This window comes from Micropterus dolomieu, unplaced genomic scaffold (genome assembly GCF_021292245.1).
Source record: "Micropterus dolomieu isolate WLL.071019.BEF.003 ecotype Adirondacks unplaced genomic scaffold, ASM2129224v1 contig_14676, whole genome shotgun sequence".
Lineage (NCBI taxonomy): Eukaryota > Metazoa > Chordata > Actinopteri > Centrarchiformes > Centrarchidae > Micropterus > Micropterus dolomieu.
In genome coordinates this window covers 17313-23780 of record NW_025743662.1, presented here as the reverse complement: position 1 = coordinate 23780, position 6468 = coordinate 17313, and the positions used below count along the sequence as shown (strand labels likewise).

General features: G+C 40.5%; 1 pseudogene; it reads left to right on the top strand.

Annotated features, from left to right (window-relative positions):
* The first annotated feature begins 211 nt into the window (after positions 1–211).
* LOC123966971 overlaps positions 212–6468 on the top strand; it is a 17057-nt pseudogene continuing 10800 nt past the window's right edge.

Genomic DNA, 6468 nt, shown 5'->3' with positions numbered 1-6468 from the left:
TGAGCACATGAATGACTAAGATGAAGGAATTATTTATAATATTAGGATTCAAATTATTAACTTGTAGAAATGAAATCTCCCTGTTGCAACATCTATTAATCTCTATACAAACTAGACGTGGTCATAAAATGGACTTTTGCTAAAGTGCTCTTGACTACAGCTCTGCTTTTCATGTCTTTGCACTGTTTTGTTTCTCTTCTGATTACCTCAGATCAGACGTAAGCACGAGCACTCTGACTGTGTCTCTGGGTCTCCAGAGTCTACAGGGAATAAACCCCAATCAAGTGTCTCGGACAGTATCACAGATCATCGTTCATCCCAACTTTAACTCTAGAACTTTTGAAAACGACATCTGCCTCCTGAAGTTCTCCTCACCCGTGACTTTCACCAAATACATTCAGCCCGTCTGTCTGGCAGCCACAGGCAGCACCTTCTACAAGGGGACTGTCTCCTGGGCCACCGGCTGGGGTAGAATTGGAACTGGAGGTGGGTCAGAAAGGACCTGGATTACATTTATTCTCAGTAACAGTCTGATTACAGTGGTAATATAACTATGTTTATCGAGTGATAAGCAGGTTTGAGCCCAAACGCACAACAGTGGAGAGCTGACATCAGTTTGCAAGGTTTATTAGCAAAAAGCAGAATAATGTGACTTCCATGGAAGCATGGTAGAAAATTAAAACAAAGGTTATAATCTGTTATAAGAAACTAAATTCAAATAAAACTGGTAAATGCAACCTCACAGAGACAAGCAGAACCCTCAACAAACTGCAATGACCGAAGAGGGACTGAAAACCATTTATACAAGAGCAAACAAGCGTTGTGGGACACAACCAGGGGACACACATCAGGTACTCAGGATAGGGAAGACTCTCTCAAACACACACACACACACACAGAGGAATATTACCCCTCTCTCCTTGCTCTATTTTTTTTTGTTTAACGGACCTAATATGCAGTTGCACCTTTCATCTTAAATCATTACACATAAAAGAAGAGTTTACCGAGCCTGACTTTGCTCTATAACCCTGAATTAAATCTGAGTAGGTTGAACTCTAGCACAGGCCTCAGTTGTCACAAAATCACTCCTTTAGCTACCTGGAAAAGCCAGTTATCTTGCTTTATTGTACAGCCCACTGGTAGAGAAATTAAACAACATGGAAAAACTGAAAGTAGACGTCAAAATCGTGACATGAATACAGTTATTATGAATTGTTTTGCATCCTTGTTTCTTTACAGTGCATACAGTGCATACCTTTATCACGAACGTAGCACTTCCGGTCTGTATGGGACGCCCCAGAGCGTCTCATAGAGACGCTTCCGAAAGCATCTCATGGAGACGCACCCGGCGCGTAGGTATTTGATGTTAAAGGGTACCTTTAGTCAAATACCTACGCTTTGTCACTCTTTCTCAAATCGTCGGTATATGACGCCCTGAGACGCGAACGGGTAACAGTATGCTTAATTAAAATACATTATCTTTATTTCATTGACCTAGAAAGATGAAAACAAATCTCGGGTGAAATATCCTTTTCATAGATAGGAGATCTATGGATCTGTTTTTCAGTGTGAGAAAGGAAATATTTGTTTTTTTGAAAAAAAAACTACACATTGAGTTGTTGCCATGATGCATCAAATATGTGTTAATTCAAATAAAATATTCTTCTAGGTAGCTATATGTCTGCCAGTGTAAGCATGGACATAAGAGCTTCTGATTTGGATACCTTGTGACATAAAACATTTTAAAAGTACACTTAGTGTTATACTGAATGGAAGTCTACCAGGGTACATGCCTGTCAGTCAGGATGAGTCTTCATTTTGGTTTTAATTTTGATTATAACTACTATAAAGGCAGAGGTGACACAATCAACATAAAAAGCCTTTTAGGGAATTGTAATTGCTGTTTTGTTTTCTTTTGCTAGTTTGAAAACCTTTACGTCTTTGACCCTTTTATGATCGGACAAATATTATATAATTAGACCTTCTTATTGCATCAGACAAAGGACTTGTCTCTGTATTTGTCTCGTTAGATCTTAGTGCTGCATTGTTTCCTTTAAGCAATTTCATAAGGAAACTCCTTTCTATCACGTTTCATTGATATACAGATGATACTCGATCAGGCCAGATAAAACCAATCAGTTAGCTTAACTTCAAGCATGCCTTAAGGATATAAAAACCAGGATGACCTGGAATTTTCAATAATTGAAGTTATTGTTCTGAGGCCCAAGCACCTCCGTGACGCAATATCTAAAGATATAGTTTCCCTGGATGGCATCGCCCTGGCCTCCACTGTGATCAGAACATGTTGTTTAACTCTCACATTAAACAAATTTCAAGGACCGCCTTTTTTCATCTATGTAATATTGCAAAAATCAGGGACATCCTGTCTAAAAATGATGCAGAAAAACTAGTCCATGCATTTGTTACTTCTAGGCTGGATTACTGCAATTTCTTATTATCAGGCTGCTCGAAAAAGTTCTTTAAGACTCTTCAGCTGATCCAGAATGCTGCAGCTCCTGTTCTGACAGGAACCAGGAAAAGAGATCACATTTCTCCTGTTTTAGCTTCTCTGCATTGGCTTCCAGTAAAATCCAGAATTGAATTTAAAATCATTCTTCTCACCTACAAAGCTCTTAATGGTCAGGCACCATCTTATCTTAAAGAGCTCATAGTACCTTACTACCCCACCAGAGCACTGCGCTCCCAGAATGCAGGGTTACTTGTGGTTCCTAGAGTCTCCAAAAGTAGACTAGGAGCCAGAGCGTTCAGCTATCAAGCTCCTCTCCTGTGGAACCAGGTTCCAGTTTGGGTTCAGGAGGCAGACACCATCTCCACATTTAAGAGTAGGCTTAAGTCTTTCCGCTTATAGTTAGGTCTGGCTCAGGTGAAGTCCTGAACCATCCCTTAGTTATGTTACTGCTCAGGTGCCACTGGTACAATTATTAATAATCCTATTATTTTATTATCATTAATATTAGTAAAATGATCAATAACATTATTCATTTCCTGTCTGCACCACAACCGCTTTTACTGTATATGTATTTCTACAGCATGTGGTCACTGTGTTGTATCACCCTCTCACCCTCTCTATCGCTATCCAACTCTCTCTCTCTCTCAACCCCAACTGGTCGAGAACATGAGTCACGGTTCCGTTCGAGGTCTCTATACCTCCAAAAAGAGAGTCTTTTCTTGCCTCAAGTGTTAATAATAATATAAAGAGGACAGTCTTGACCTGCTCTATATGAAAAGTGAAATGAGATAACTCTTGTAATGAATTGGCGTTATATAAATTTAATTTGAAGTACTGGAAGCTAAGACATTGTTGTTGTTTGATCCACAGAGGAACACCTGGAAACTCTTGAGGTGTGCCACAGATCACTGATGTGTTTATTAAACTGCCCATTTTGTGTGAAACCATTTTAAAAGATGTCAACACTTGTTTATTAACCTGAATTTGTGTCTCTTTAGTGTCCCTTCCTTTCCCACAAAACCTAATGGAGGTGCAGCTGCCGGTTGTAGGAAACAGAGAGTGTACCTGTAACTACGGAGTGAGCTTGATCACAAACAACAAGATGTGCACTGGGTTCAGTGCTGGAGGAAAGGGCATCTGTCACGTGAGCATTTTTACTCCTGTGTTTGTGTCAGATTTGACCTTCTGCAAAGATTCATTCTCCTAAATGTTTCTGTCCTTTAAGGGGGATGGAGGAGGTCCGCTGATGAGCAAGCAGTGCGGTCGCTGGATCCAGTCGGGAATCACTACTTTTATCAGTAGTAAGGGCTGTGCCCAGCCTAATATCCCATCAGGCTACACCCGGGTGTCCCAGTATCAGTCCTGGATCAACAGCCAGATCACCAGCAACCAGCCAGGCTTCATCACCTTTAAATCCACTGGGACCGACGGTGACCTCAGCATAAGATGTCCTACCACGCCACCACCAGCAGCTCAAGGTAAGTGCCTACCATGTCCAGACTTTGATTTTTAACTCAACTTTAACTTACATTTCGCCTTGAAAAGCTTAATATTAAATATTTTCTTCCTCTTCTAACAAACAGTTTCATATTCTGTTTCAGAATGTATTTGAAAGGAGATGCGTTCATTTACTGTTGTACATCATGAAGTTCATAGCAGCATCATGGTTGTTTATAAAACAATAATGTTAAATAATTGTGATCACAGGAGTACGACTCTTCGTAAAGAGTAAACCTGACTTCATGTGTTAAATCAGTGGAGTGCCCCTTTAACTTCTGCTACTGTCATGTTTTTGTGTCAATGAGACATCATCAGGGACTGGAGCAACAGTAGTAGTATTAGTATTCATAAAACTCATTAGTATTAGAAGTAATAAGATTTGCAGCAGTAGAACAACGTATGTTCTTTTCAGCCTGTCCTCCCCAGAAAAACACCTGTATAGGTTGATTATTCAAGCAGCTCCTTATGAGTCATATTTACCTTTGTAAAGCTGTGACCTCTAGTGGTCACAAGACATAAAAAAAGAGAAAGCTGACACATTTTGGTTATTGAAGGTTTTCGTGGTCATAATGAGTTCTAGGGAATTTTCTCAACTACTGCAAACTCCTTTTCTGTAAGTGGAAGATGATTTTCTGTTAGCTGAGAGAGCAAAGGGTTTAAAGTCACTTATTAAAAACTATTTGTGTTTGATTGAGTTTAGTAATAAAAGTAAACTCCCACTCCTCCCATGTAAATATAGCATGACAATTATTATATTTACACATAAATTAGTGTTTCGAGCAAGTGAGTCTCACTTGCAACTAGATGCTAAGTCAAAGTGTCACTGCCAAATTTTTTATTTCATGTCCATCTGTCATCTGGACATTTTAAACATGTTGTTGGACGTAAACGTTTGAAAATAGTTTCATTATTGTTAGTATTTGCTGTCTCTTTATTGTCTCTCTTCTCAGTGTGCGGTCAGCCAACACTCAACACCAAGATTGTTGGAGGACAGGTGGCCTCTGCAGGCAGCTGGCCCTGGCAGGCCAGTCTGCAAACCTCTACAGGGTTCCACTTCTGTGGAGGAACCCTCATCAACAATGACTGGGTGATGACTGCTGCTCACTGCTGTGAAGGGTAAGCACTGAGGGTAGGGTCGCGACAAAACACAACATGCCACGCAGTCCTGTAACCAGCCTGCCAAAGGCAGTGGTTCCCAGAGGGGAGGAAACTCCCTAAACAGCTATAGAACTGGGTTGGTGATGGTACAGTGGATAAGACACATGCCTTTGGTGTGAGAGTCCCAGGTTCAATTCACCACTGTGACACATCTACCCTTGTGTCCCTGAGCAAGACACTCAACCCCTAGTTGCTCCAGAGGCGTACGACCTCTGACATATATAGCAATTGGAAGTCGCTTTGGATAATAAACGTAAATGTAGAACTAACCAGAAGTGAGTGGCCCAAGAGCCCCTCTGGCAAGACAGGGGGCAGATTGAGTTTCTGGTGAAAGCAGCTATAATGTAAAACAAATGTAAAAACATGACAAAAAACTGTGAGTCCCTAACTTACTGCACCTTTAAATCAGTGCATTTGTTCCCTCAACCTAATCTCTATTAACAGGTATCTGCATGTGCAACCCATTCTCACTCCCAAGTCGACACATATGGACACATGGTAAAGACCCATTGGTGTCAGTTTGTGACGCACTGGGAAGCCCCTTAGCGTCATAGTTCAATGCACTGGGGGGAAGCCCTGTGACGTCATTTATGAAAGCTAAAAGCAGGTGAAGGATATAAGTAACAGAGAAGTCAGTGTAAGGAGGTGGACGGGATGGACAGTTGGCCAGAAACCAGACTTTTACCCTGGAGACTGGTGTAGGTTCCCATGTCAAACAAAAAGTCATCATTGATTGTTTTTAGTTGAGGTACATGAGTTACAAAAGTTACATAAGTGAAGTCATATAAGTAATGTAATAATAATGTAACCTTAATCATGATGTTTTCCTAAAGCTAACCAAGTAGTATTTTGAAAGTCTAACCAACGTTTGAAATGTATTCTTGCTAACTTTCCTGAACATTTTATATTTATTCTTGCTAACCAGACCAGGGAACAACTTGTGTAATTAGCACTTCAGATCACACCCCTTCAGTTCATTGAGGGAATGATTTATAATATAATGAGGAAAAAGATTTGTAATATTTGGGAATGATATCTCTCTGTTGCCACATCTGTCAGGTTCAAAACAAACTAGATCAGATGTGGCCTTCAAAATGGCCCAAGTAGGAGTGGCGTCTATTGTGCAAAGGCTTGGTCCTTGCCGCAGCAGCACAGGTTAATAAAATCCAACTTGCTGCCCTTTCCTGCATGCCGTCCGCTGTCTCTCTTGAGCTATCCTTCAAAGATAAAGGCTAAAAATCTTTCAAAATAATGGCCCAAGTGTCTCCTTGACTACATTTCTGCTTTACATGTATTAGCACTGTTTTGTTTCTCTTTTGATTACCTCAGATCCACCACAA